Here is a 15799-nt window from a genome sequence, read left to right as displayed (position 1 = left end):
GTGTGTGTGTGTGTGTATATATATATATATATATATAACTACATTGAGATGGTTTTTGGTTCCTAAACCACAAAAATATCTTCACTTATATATTTATTTATATGATAAAACACTGGAAAAGTGTAAAATATGGGACCTTCAAATGAACATGTCTAGCGTTTATAGTGAAGGTGATGTTTCACTTCCTGTCTTTTTCCAGTGGAAATGCCAAATCCTTCAATTCAAGGCTGATTCTGACTGATTGATATGTCTTGGACAGAAATGCTGATGCTCCATTAATTCTAAAGAAGTCTATAATTTTTTGGAAGATGGATAATAAACTAGATGGCAAAAAATAGCTGAATAGGTGATTGAGAAAGGAATGACAGCTACCAGAACCTGACAAACCTGCAATGACAGTGATTATTTTTTCTCACAGATATCCATTCCTATAACAGTTACCACTTGTTTTCTTTGAATCCAAAGACCTTTTTATTCACTAAAGTGTTTTTTTTTCCTCCCTGTATTGAGGCTGCAAAACCACAGGCCATGCTGTTAATACCTATTTCACTGTTGGTCATTTGATGGTGGAGGGCCAAACCAGGACACTGCAGGCATTACAACACATGGATCAAGCTGAAGTGGAACAGGCAAGCGTGCCAAGTGCTATCGCTGCCCCCCCTTCCCTCCAGTTCACTCGGTTCATCTCAGTTCAACAGGAGCTGCAAGAGAGATCGAGAGAGAGACAGAGGGTTTAAGTTAATACATTTTTTTATGAAATCTTACTAAATTACACTTCATATAATAATAGGAACTGGATTGTGATTCCCTGATCTATCAATAGGAATCATCCTTACAACTCATTTAGAATCAAAAATGAGGAATAGCATTAAAGAACTTGTCCTGTGTTTCAATTTAATTTAACTGAATGAGCAGCATTTTAGCTTTTGGCTCAAAGAGTGAGGGTTGGACAAAGATGTTACACTGACTAATTAGGCTTAATTGCCATCACCCAACATTTCATGACATATTGTGCCACAGAGAAGCCGAAGAGGCGTTCAGACATTTGGACCTTCAGTGCAGCCTCTGCTCTATGTTTTCAGAGGGTGGGTGTTAATGAGTAAACCATCTGGTACTGATGTCATGTAGCATGTACTGTCCAAGCTTGGAGAATCTCCTTGTGAAACCATCTGCCAGTGGCCACATCTGGTTCCTCTCCAGCCATGCCCTTGTTTTGGATACAGTGCTAACAAGCTCCCACGCAGTATACATAACATGGCGACGGTCGCGGGCCGACTCGTCCCAGAAGCAACTTTAAACTCAGTGGCTTTCATTTATTCTGTGTGCCATCGTGAACCATGTGTGTGCAGGTTTTTTATTCCAGAAAAACACTTAAGCAGATGATTTCTCTGATTAGCACTTTTCCAGTTCAAGAGAACAGGAACCACTGAGTGAAATCAGCTGTTTTCTTGTTTTATTGTGCTGAAAGCCCACATGCATATGGCTCAAAGCTGCCTCAAGGTAATTATCAAATCAAAAAAAAAAATGCTGATGATTCCTGTGTCCTTGTGTGGAGCATTTTTTTCCCAGCTTGTCTTTGGAAGAAGGAACTTCACAAGAATGCAAACACAACAGAAGATTTCTCTGCAGTTTGGCAGAGCTGTGTGCTTAGCGTCTTGCTTCCAGATAACTCGCTGTGTGATCCCATGCTGCGTTTCAGTATAGCTGATCACAGGACAGATGTTGTCACAAGACAGTGATGCATTAGTCTTTTTGACATGCCTTGGACCACTGTCTACTACAACTGTAGTGTGAGGCCAGTATTCTCAAAACTAAGAGGTTGTCAAAAACGTTTTTTTTTTCGGTTGGTGGACAATCCAAGCTCAGTTGGCCAAAAGATGAAAAGAAATGTGTTGCACAAAGCAAAACAATATGTATGCATGTGCTCCACAAATCTTGTTTCTGTTTTTTTCCCCGAATCCTATTCCTAATTATACACTGTAATTAAAGAGTGGAATCACCACCACAAAGTAGTGATCAATTAACTTAGATGAAGACATCTGTCAGGTTATCTGGTACAGCAGTTTTTGAGACAGAACCTTCACCTCTGAATAAAATGTTAGAATATATGTCAGCTAAATTGTAAATTGTGTCAGACCATTTTTATTCCCTAAATGTTAATTGCTGTTCTGGGGAAACATACATACAAGCATAACTAGTCAACTTCTTCGGATCAATGCCAACAGTGATTTGGTGGAGGCGGGAGCCAAGTGGCAGACAAAGGGGTATTTAAATCTGTCCATCCATTTTTTATAATGGCACAAGTGCAGCCATTCAGAGCCCTTCATCATACCAGGTTTCAAATTAGATCGATGATGGAAAAAAAAAAAAGCCTCCAAATAGCCTTCCTATACTATGACGGTTTTGACATTTTTATGCCTTATTATACTTTGATGTTTTTTGACAATTTTATTCCTTACTATACTATGACGGGTTTTTTTACATTTTTATGCCATACTATACAATGTTGTTTTTATGCCTTAGTATACTATGACGTTTGTTGACATTTTTATGCCTTACTACACTATGACGTTGTTTAACATTTTTATGCCTTACTATACTATGACATTTTTTGACATTTTTATGCCTTGCTCTACTATGACATTTTATGCCTTACTATACTATGACGTTTTTTGACATTTTTATGCCTCACTATACTATGACGTTTTTTGACAAATTGATGCCTTACTATACTATGACATTTTTATGCCTTATTATACTATGACGTTTTTTGAAAATTTTATGCCTTGCTATACTATGACATTTTTTGACGTTTTTATGCCTTACTGTACTCTGACGTTTTTTGACATTTTCATGCCTTACTATACTATGATGTTTTTTGACAAATTTATGGCTTACTGTAATATGACGTTTTGCGCCTTACTATACTATGATGTTTTTTGACATTTTCATGCCTTACTATACTATGACGTTTTTTGACGTTTTTATGCCTTAGTATACTATGATGTTTATTGACAAATTTATGCCTTACTGTAATATGACGTTTTGTGCCTTACTATACTATGATGTTTTTTGACATTTTCATGCCTTGCTATACTATGACGTTTTTTGACGTTTTTATGCCTTAGTATACTATGATGTTTTTTGACGTTTTTATGCCTTACTATACTATGATGTTTTTTGACAAATTTATGGCTTACTATACTATGACATTTTTATGCTTTACTATACTATGACATTTTATGCCTTGCTGCACTATGACATTTTATGCCTTGCTGTACTATGACATTTTATGCCTTGCTGTACTATGACATTTTATGCCTTACTATACTATGACATTTTTTGACATTTTTGTGCCTTGCTCTACTATGACATTTTATGCCTTACTGTACTCTGACGTTTTTTGACATTTTCATGCCTTACTATACTATGACGTTTTTTAACGTTTTTATGCCCTAGTATACTATGACGTTTTTTGACAAATTTATGGCTTATTATACAATGACATTTTTATGCCTTACTATACTATGACATTTTTTGACGTTTTTATGCCTTAGTATACTATGACGTTTTTTTGACAAATTTATGGCTTACGATACTATGATGTTTTGTGCCTTACTATACTATGATGTTTATTGACAAATTTATGCCTTACTGTAATATGACATTTTATTCCCTTACTGTACTATGACGTTTTTTCGACAATTTTATGCCTTGCTCTACTATGACAATTTTATGCCTTAGTATATTATGACATTTTTTGACATTTTTATGCCTTACTATACTATGACAATTTTATGCCTTAGTATATTATGACATTTTTTGACAAATTGATGTCTTACTATACTATGACATTTTTATGCCTTATTATACTATGACATTTTTTGACAATTTTATGCCTTGCTATACTATGACGTTTTTTGACGTTTTTATGCCTTAGTATACTATGACGTTTTTTGACAAATTTATGGCTTACTATACTATGATGTTTTGTGCTTTACTATACTATGATGTTTTTTTTACAAATTTATGGCTTATTATACTATGACGTTTTTTACTTTGCTATACTATGACGTTTTTTGACAAGTTTTTGTCTTACTATACTATGACATTTTTATGCTTTACTATACTATGACATTTTATGCCTTGCTGTACTATGACATTTTATGCCTTGCTGTACTATGACATTTTATGCCTTACTATACTATGACATTTTTTGACATTTTTATGCCTTGCTCTACTATGACATTTTATGCCTTACTGTACTCTGACGTTTTTTGACATTTTCATGCCTTACTATACTATGACGTTTTTTAACGTTTTTATGCCTTGCTGTACTATGACATTTTATGCCTTGCTGTACTATGACATTTTATGCCTTACTATACTATGACATTTTTTGACATTTTTATGCCTTGCTCTACTATGACGTTTTTTGACGTTTTTATGCCTTAGTATACTATGACGTTTTTTTGACAAATTTATGGCTTACGATACTATTATGTTTTGTGCCTTACTATACTATGATGTTTATTGACAAATTTATACCTTACTGTAATATGACATTTTATGCCCTTACTGTACTATGCCTTTTTTTCGACAATTTTATGCCTTAGTATATTATGACATTTTTTGACATTTTTATGCCTTACTATACTATGACGTTTTGTGCCTTACTATACTATGACGTTTTTTGACGTTTTTATGCCTTGCTATACTATGAAATTTTATGCCTTACAATACTATGACGTTTTTTGACAATTTTATGCCTTGTTATACTATGACATTTTTGACAAATTTATGGCTTGCTCTACTATGACATTTTATGCCTTACTGTACTCTGACGTTTTTTGACATTTTCATGCCTTACTATACTATGACGTTTTTTGACGTTTTTATGCCTTAGTATACTATGACGTTTTTTGACAAATTTATGGCTTATTATACTATGACATTTTTATACCTTGCTATACTATGACATTTTTATGCCTTACTATACTATGACGTTTTTTGACGTTTTTATGCCTTAGTATACTATGACGTTTTTTGACAAATTTATGGCTTACTATACTATGATGTTTTGTGCCTTACTATAGTATGATGTTTTTTGACAAATTTATGGCTTATTATACTATGACGTTTTTTACCTTGCTATACTATGACGTTTTTTGACAAGTTTTTGCCTTACTATACTATGACGTTTTTATGCTTTACTATACTATGACATTTTATGCCTTGCTGTACTATGACATTTTATGCCTTGCTGTACTATGACATTTTATGCCTTGCTGTACTATGACATTTTATGCCTTACTATACTATGACATTTTTTAACGTTTTTATGCCTTGCTGTACTATGACATTTTATGCCTTGCTGTACTATGACATTTTATGCCTTACTATACTATGACATTTTTTGACATTTTTATGCCTTGCTCTACTATGACATTTTATGCCTTACTGTACTCTGACATTTCTTGACATTTTCATGCCTTGCTCTACTATGACATTTTATGCCTTACTATGCTATGACGTTTTTTGACAAATTTATGGCTTATTATACTATGAAATTTTTATGCCTTACTATACTATGACGTTTTTTGACGTTTTTATGCCTTAGTATATTATGACATTTTTTGACATTTTTATGCCTTACTATACTATGACGTTTTGTGCCTTGCTATACTATGAAATTTTATGCCTTGCTATACTATGAAATTTTATGCCTTACAATACTATGACGTTTTTTGAAAATTTTGTGCCTTGTTATACTATGATGTTTATTGACAAATTTATGCCTTACTGTAATATGACATTTTATGCCCTTACTGTACTATGACGTTTTTTCGACAATTTTATGCCTTGCTCTACTATGACAATTTTATGCCTTAGTATATTATGACATTTTTTGACATTTTTATGCCTTACTCTACTATGAAATTTTATGCCTTACAATACTATGACGTTTTTTGAAAATTTTGTGCCTTGTTATACTATGACATTTTTGACAAATTTATGGCTTACTATACTATGACGTTTTGTGCCTTACTATACTATGATGTTTTTTGACATTTTCATGCCTTACTATACTATGACGTTTTCTGACGTTTTTATGCCTTAGTATACTATGACGTTTTTTGACAAATTTATGGCTTATTATACTATGATGTTTTGTGCCTTACTATACTATGACGTTTTTTGATAATCTTATGCCTTACTATACTATGACATTTTTATACCTTGCTATACTATGACATTTTTATGCCTTACTATGCTATGACGTTTTTTGACAAGTTTTTGCCTTACTATTCTATGACATTTTTATGCCTTGCTATACTATGACATTTTATGCCTTACTATACTCTGACGTTTTTTAACATTTTTATAACTTAGTATACTATGACGTTTTTTGACATATTTGTGCCTTACTATACTATGACGTTTTTTGACATTTTCATGCCTTACTATACAATGACGTTTTTTGACGTTTTTATGCTTTGCTGTAATATGACATTTTATGCCTTACTATACTATGACGTTTTTTGACGTTTTTATGCCTTAGTATACTATGACATTTTTGACAAATTTATGGCTTACTATACTATGACGTATTGTGCCTTACTATACTATGATGTTTTTTGACATTTTATGCCTTACTATACTATGACGTTTTTTCGACAATTTTATGCCTTGCTCTACTATGACAATTTCATGCCTTACTATACTATGACATTTTTTGACGTTTTTATGCCTTAGTATACTATGACGCTTTTTGACAAATTTATGGCTTATTATACTATGACGTATTTTACCTTGCTATACTATGACGTTTTTTGACAAGTTTTTGCCATACTATACTATGACATATTTATGCTTTACTATACTATGACATTTTATGCCTTGCTGTACTATGACATTTTATGCCTTACTATACTATGACATTTTTTGACATTTTTATGCCTTGCTGTACTATGACATTTTATGCCTTACTATACTATGACATTTTTTGACACTTTTATGCCTTGCTCTACTATGACATTTTATGCCTTACTATACTATGACGTTTTTTGACATTTTTATGCCTTAGTATACTATGACGTTTTTTGACAAATTTATGGCTTACTATACTATGATGTTTTGTGCCTTGCTATACTATGATGTTTTTTGACAAATTTATGGCTTACTATACTATGATGTTTTGTGCCTTACTATACTATGATGTTTATTGACAAATTTATGCCTTACTGTAATATGACATTTTATGCCTTACTATACTATGACGTTTTTTCGACAATTTTATGCCTTGCTCTACTATGACAATTTTATGCCTTAGTATATTATGACATTTTTTACATTTTTATGCCTTACTGTACTCTGAAATTTTTTGACATTTTCATGCCTTGCTCTACTATGACATTTTATGCCTTACTGTACTCTGACGTTTTTTGACGTTTTTATGCCTTAATATACTATGACGTTTTTTGACAAATTTATGGCTTATTATACTATGACATTTTTATGCCTTACTATACTATGACGTTTTTATGCTTTACTATACTATGACATTTTATGCCTTGCTGTACTATGACATTTTATGCCTTGCTGTACTATGACATTTTATGCCTTACTATACTATGACATTTTTTGACATTTTTATGCCTTGCTCTACTATGACATTTTATGCCTTACTGTACTCTGACGTTTTTTGACATTTTCATGCCTTACTATACTATGACGTTTTTTAACGTTTTTATGCCTTGCTGTACTATGACATTTTATGCCTTGCTGTACTATGACATTTTATGCCTTACTATACTATGACATTTTTTGACATTTTTATGCCTTGCTCTACTATGACATTTTATGCCTTACTGTACTCTGACATTTTTTGACATTTTCATGCCTCACTATACTATGACGTTTTTTGACAAATTTATGGCTTATTATACTATGAAATTTTTATGCCTTACTATACTATGACGTTTTTTGACGTTTTTATGCCTTAGTATATTATGACATTTTTTGACATTTTTATGCCTTACTATACTATGACGTTTTGTGCCTTGCTATACTATGAAATTTTATGCCTTGCTATACTATGAAATTTTATGCCTTACAATACTATGACGTTTTTTGAAAATTTTGTGCCTTGTTATACTATGATGTTTATTGACAAATTTATGCCTTACTGTAATATGACATTTTATGCCCTTACTGTACTATGACGTTTTTTCGACAATTTTATGCCTTGCTCTACTATGACAATTTTATGCCTTAGTATATTATGACATTTTGACATTTTTATGCCTTACTATACTATGACGTTTTGTGCCTTACTATACTATGACGTTTTTTGACATTTTTATGCCTTGCTATACTATGAAATTTTATGCCTTACAATACTATGACGTTTTTTGAAAATTTTGTGCGTTGTTATACTATGACATTTTTGACAAATTTATGGCTTACTATACTATGACGTTTTGTGCCTTACTATACTATGATGTTTTTTGACATTTTCATGCCTTACTATACTATGACGTTTTTTGACGTTTTTATGCCTTAGTATACTATGACGTTTTTTGACAAATTTATGGCTTATTATACTATGATGTTTTGTGCCTTACTATACTATGACGTTTTTTGATAATTTTATGCCTTACTATACTATGACATTTTTATACCTTGCTATACTATGACATTTTTATGCCTTACTATGCTATGACGTTTTATGCCTTACTATACTCTGACGTTTTACAACGTTTTTATAACTTAGTATACTATGACGTTTTTTGACATATTTGTGCCTTACTATACTATGACGTTTTTTGACATTTTCATGCCTTACTATACAATGACGTTTTTTGACGTTTTTATGCCTTGCTGTAATATGACATTTTATGCCTTACTATACTATGACGTTTTGTGCCTTACTATACTATGACGTTTTTTGACATTTTTATGCCTTGCTATACTATGAAATTTTATGCCTTACAATACTATGACGTTTTTTGAAAATTTTGTGCCTTGTTATACTATGACATTTTTGACAAATTTATGGCTTATTATACTATGATGTTTTGTGCCTTACTATACTATGACGTTTTTTGATAATTTTATGCCTTACTATACTATGACATTTTTATACCTTGCTATACTATGACATTTTTATGCCTTACTATGCTATGACGTTTTATGCCTTACTATACTCTGACGTTTTTTAACGTTTTTATAACTTAGTATACTATGACGTTTTTTGACATATTTGTGCCTTACTATACTATGACGTTTTTTGACATTTTCATGCCTTACTATACAATGACGTTTTTTGACGTTTTTATGCCTTGCTGTAATATGACATTTTATGCCTTACTATACTATGACGTTTTTTGACGTTTTTATGCCTTAGTATACTATGACGTTTTTTGACAAATTTATGGCTTATTATACTATGACGTATTTTACCTTGCTATACTATGACGTTTTTTGACAAGTTTTTGCCATACTATACTATGACATTTTTATGCTTTACTATACTATGACATTTTATGCCTTGCTGTACTATGACATTTTATGCCTTACTATACTATGACATTTTTTGACATTTTTATGCCTTGCTGTACTATGACATTTTATGCCTTACTATACTATGACATTTTTTGACATTTTTATGCCTTGCTCTACTATGACATTTTATGCCTTACTATACTATGACGTTTTTTAACGTTTTTATGCCTTGCTGTACTATGACATTTTTTGACAAATTTATGGCTTACTATACTATGACATTTTATGCCTTACTATACTATGACGTTTTTTGACATTTTTATGCCTTAGTATACTATGACGTTTTTTGACAAATTTATGGCTTACTATACTATGACATTTTTATGCCTTACTATACTATGACGTTTTTTGACGTTTTTATGCCTTAGTATACTATGATGTTTATTGACAAATTTATGCCTTACTGTAATATGACATTTTATACCCTTACTGTACTATGACGTTTTTTCTACAATTTTATGCCTTGCACTACTATGACAATTTTATGCCTTAGTATATTATGACATTTTTTGACATTTTTATGCCTTACTATACTATGATGTTTTGTGCCTTGCTATACTATGACGTTTTTTGACGTTTTTATGCCTTGCTATACTATGAAATTTTATGCCTTGCTATACTATGAAATTTTATGCCTTACAATACTATGACGTTTTTTGAAAATTTTGTGCCTTGTTATACTATGACATTTTTGACAAATTTATGGCTTACTATACTATGACGTTTTGTGCCTTACTATACTATGATGTTTTTTGACATTTTCATGCCTTACTATACTATGACGTTTTATGACGTTTTTATGCCTTACTATACTATGACTTTTTTTGACGTTTTTATGCCTTAGTATGCTATGACGTTTTTTGACAAATTTATGGCTTACTATACTATGATGTTTTGTGCCTTACTATACTATGATGTTTATTGACAAATTTATGCCTTACTGTAATATGACATTTTATGCCTTACTATACTATGACGTTTTTTCGACAATTTTATGCCTTGCTCTACTATGACAATTTTATGCCTTAGTATATTATGACATTTTTTGACATTTTTATGCCTTACTATACTATGACGTTTTGTGCCTTGCTATTCTATGACGTTTTTTGATAATTTTATGCCGTACTATACTATGACATTTTTTAACAATTTTATGCCTTACTATACTATGACATTTTTATACCTTGCTATACTATGACATTTTATGCCTTACTATACTATCACGTTTTTTAACGTTTTTATAACTTAGTATACTATGACGTTTTTTGACATATTTGTGCCTTACTATACTATGACGTTTTTTGACATTTTCATGCCTTACTATACAATGACGTTTTTTGACGTTTTTATGCCTTGCTGTAATATGACATTTTGTGCCTTACTATACTACGACATTTTTTGACATTTTTATGCCTTACTATACTATGACATTTTTATACCTTGCTATACTGTGACATTTTATGCCTTACTATACTCTGACGTTTTTTGATGTTTTTATGCATTAGTATATTATGACGTTTTTTGACAAATTTATGGCTTACTATACTATGACATTTTTATGCTTTACTATACTATGACGTTTTTTGACAAGTTTTTGCCTTACTATACTATGACATTTTATGCCTTACTATACTATGATGTTTTTTGACATTTTTATGCCTTACTATACTATGACGTTTTTTGACATTTTTATGCCTTACTATACAATGACGTTTTTTGACGTTTTTATGCCTTACTATACTATGACGTTTTTTCGACATTTTTATGCCTTACTATACTATAACGTTTTTTGACAAATTTATGCCTTACTATACTACTACATTTTATGCCTTACTATACTATGACATTTTTTGTCAATTTTATGCCTTACTATACTACTACACTTTATGCCTTATTATACTATGACGTTTTTTGATAATTTTATGCCTTACTATTGTATGACATTTTTTGACAATTTTATGCCTTATTATTCTATGACATTTTTATGCCTTGCTATACTATGACATTTTCTGCCTTACTATACTCTGACGTTTTTTGACGTTTTTATGCCTTAGTATACTATGATGTCTTTTGACAAATTCATGCCTTACTATACTACGACATTTTATGCCTTAGTATAGTATGACATTTTATGCTTTACCGTACTATGACGTTTTTTAAAAAAAATATTATGCCTTACTATACTATGACGTTGTTTTTACATTTTTGTGCCTTACTATACTATGATGTTTTCTGACGTTTTTTTAAAAAAAATTATGCCTTACTATACTATGACGTTGTTTTTACATTTTTGTGCCTTACTATACTATGATGTTTTCTGACGTTTTTATGCCTTATTATACTATGACATTTTTATGCTTTACTTTACTATAATGTTTTTTGATGAATTTATGCCATACTATACTATGACGTTTTTTGACATTTTTATGCCATACTATACAATTAAGTTTTTTGTCAAATTGATGCCTTACTATACTATGAGGTTTTTGACATTTTTATGCCTTACTATAGTATGATGTTTTTTGACAGATTTATGCCTTACCATACTATGACATTTTATGCCTTACAATACTATGACGCTTTTTGGCATTTTAAATGCTTTAGTATACTATGACATTTTTTGACAAATTTACGGCTTATTATACTATGACGTTTTTTGCCTTACTATAATATTAAGTTTTTTGACATTTTTATGCCTTACTATACTATGACGTTTTTTGACAAATTTCTGGCTTACTATACTATGACATTTTATGCCTTACAATACTATGACGTTTTTTGACAAATTTCTACCTTACTATACGACGACATTTTATGCCTTTCTAAACTATGACGTTCTTTGATGTTTTTAATGCCTTACTATAGTATGAAATTTTTATGCCTTGCTATACTATAACATTTTATCCCTTATTATACTCTGACGTTTGACATTTTTATGCCTTAGTATACTATGACGTTTTTTGACAAATTTATGCCTTATTAATACTATGACGTTTTGTGCCTTACAATACTATGACGTTTTTTGAAAAATTTATGCCTTAGTATACTATGACGGTTTTTGACAAATTTATGGCAGACTATACTATGACGTTTTTTGCCTTACTATACTATGATGTTTTTTGACGTTCGTATGCCTTAGTATACTATGACGTTTTTTGACAAATTCATGGCTTACTATATTATGACAAATTTATGCCTTACTATACTATGACGTTTTTTGACAATTTTATGCCTTACTATTCTATGATGTTTTTTGACAATTTTATGCCTTAGTATACTATGACATTTTGTGCCTTAATATTGTCAGGGTTTTGAGGTAAGTAGGGGTGGACCCAAATGTAGCCAACACATTGGGGACGGTGCAAGCAGGTTTATTCAACAAAAGAAATTGAAAAAAACAGGGGATGACAGGCAACAAGAACAGAACAAGGACAAACCCGGAGATGAACAGGACGTGAACAGCTTGGAGATGAACCAGACAAGAACGGGAGACGTGGACCGATGAGGACAAACCCAGAAATCAACAGACGAACCAATACAGACAAAGGGGAGCACAAAGACTATATAGACAAGGGAGGAAAGGGTGATTGAACACAGGTGAAACACATTGGGGCGGGGCAGACAATCACCACACAAACAAGACCAAGACAGGAAGCAAAATGCTGAGACACACAATGAAACCTTATTACAAAATAAAACAGGAAGTGAGAAAGTCCAAAATAAAACTAACAAAAAGTGTCTGCCATAGCAAACCATGACAACTATACTAAGATATTTTTTGACAATTTTATGCCTTACTATTCTATGACATTTTTTGACAATTTTATGCCTTACTATACTCTGACCTTTTTTGACGTTTTTATGCCTTAGTATGCTATGACGTTTTTTGACAAATTTATGGCTTACTATACTATGACGTTTTATGCCTTACTATACTATGACGTTTTTTGACATTTTTATGCCTTACTATACTATCATGTTTTTTGACATATTTATGCCTCACTATACTATGACGTTTTTATGCCTTACTAAATTCATAGTAAGGCATAAAAGTCACAGTATAATAAGGCATAAAAAAGTAATATTATAGTAAGGCATTATAATCTCTAACTAACCTTAATGTGCATTTCTTTGGATTTCGGCAGGAAGCCAGATTCTCCGAGAAAACCCATGCAGGCTTAGTGTAGTAAGGCATAACAAACGCATAGTATAGTAAGGCATAAAAATTACATAACAAGGCATAAAAAGTGATAATATAGTAAGGCATAAAAACGTCATTATAGTAAGGCATAAAAACATCATTGTATAGTAAGGCATAAAAATGTCATGCTATAGTTAGATTTAAAAAGTCATTGTATTGTAAGGCATAAAAAGTCATAGTATAGTAAGGCATACAAAATTGATAGTATAGCATGGCACAAAACTGTCCTAGTATAGTACGGTATTTAAAGTCATAGTATATTAAGGCATAAAAAGTCGTAGTATAGTAGGTCATTAAAACATCATTGTATAGAAAGGCATAAAAAGTAATTGTACAGTAGGTCAGAAAAACATTGTATTATAGAAAGGCATAAAAAGTCATAGTACAGTAGGTCAGAAAAACATTGTATTATAGAAAGGCATAAAAAGTCATAGTACAGTAGGTCATAAAAACATCATGGTATAGAAAGGCATAAAAAGTCATAGTATAGTAGGTCATTAAAAACATCATTGTATAGAAATGCATAAAAACTCATAGTATAGTAGGTCATTAAAACACCATGGTATAGAAAGGCATAAAAAGTCATCGTACAGTAGGTCATAAAAACATTGTATTATAGAAAGGCATAAAAAGTCATAGTATAGTGAGGCATAAAAAAGTCATCGTTTAGTACTTTTTTTTTTCAAACTGAAAGCAATTTATTCAACAATTCAGAAGAGGAAACGACTGTACTTCAAGTACTTTGAATGAAAATTCATGTTGTGGTTGGAGGTCCAATGGCTTTGAGAGAGGCTTTAAATACATTTGCTGTGACATTTAATAAGTGTTATGTTTTTTTTTTATGTGATTCAGAAGTTAGGGTCAATTACAGTTTTGTCATTGTTTCCGCTCATTTGGAAACGCTGTTTCTATCCGTAATGTACCCGGAAAAGACTTTTGTTGACCCCACCTGTTCTCAGAAAAGCCTTGGTACACATGTATACACACCATAAAATCAGACTAACTTCTGCAGGAGGAAATAGCACATATTTTTTCTCTTACCAGTAAAAAGTTGAACTGATTGCTTTAAGAGAGGGTCTTTCCCAAAGCTAAACCACCAGTGCATATTAAGATCCCCTATGCTGATTTTACATTAACAGTGCACACTGTTACTAATCTTTTTTTGCTGACCAAGGAGTTGCAACATCACCATCTGTCTGGCATGATTGTGTGACCTGCAGTAATAAGAAGAAAGTAAATTGCAACTGTGATGGTTAGCAAAGGTAACGTCTGTATTAACAGGCATAGTGGTAGAATAAAAATATTGCTTTATCATTAGTCTTTCATATTTAGCCTTCATGGATGAAAAGTCCTGTGATGCAATTGAGTAGGTATCTTCAATCTGGCAGCTGTGTGTTGGTTTATTTTGTCCCAGCAACAAACCTACATGCAACTACCAGGACCTACAGTGTCCCACTGCTGTGGCTCAGCGAGGAAACCGTGTCAGGAAAAAAGAAGGGGACTTGTACTGAAAAGTGGAGGGAAAATGGAAAATACCTTATTGTTTTGGCCAACAGAGACTGCTTAATAAGCCCTGTATTAGCTTATGCTTGCACACCATACAGTCTTAGTGACATGTGTGAAGGATCAAAAAATACTTGTCTGGGGATAAAACAAAGAATACTGCTCACTTGTACTCACTTTTCTAACAACACTTCAGTCCTCAGACCTTTTACCATTTGGTAAAGGTAAATATATATATATATGGAAAAAAAAAAAATAGAAAAATGTTTGTCTCATGTCTGGACCCGAAGCATTGTTGATAAAGTGGTTACAAATGATGGACAGTGTGAAAGATTCTTTATTTTATTTCACACAGATGAATTTTAAAACGCATTTTTGTATCGAACAAGGACTATTTTCACAAGCATTTTTGGACAGATGGGAGTTTGGGGACAGACAGTAAATGAGGGGAAAGAGTTGGGGGCTTGACATGCAACAGTCGGAACTGAACATTAGCAGTTTCATGGTGTGGGTTTTAACGATTTGGCA

The sequence above is a fragment of the Seriola aureovittata genome, chromosome 8, assembly GCF_021018895.1.
Source record: "Seriola aureovittata isolate HTS-2021-v1 ecotype China chromosome 8, ASM2101889v1, whole genome shotgun sequence".
Taxonomy (NCBI): Eukaryota; Metazoa; Chordata; class Actinopteri; order Carangiformes; family Carangidae; genus Seriola; species Seriola aureovittata.
Note: the sequence above shows the minus strand (reverse complement) of the source record.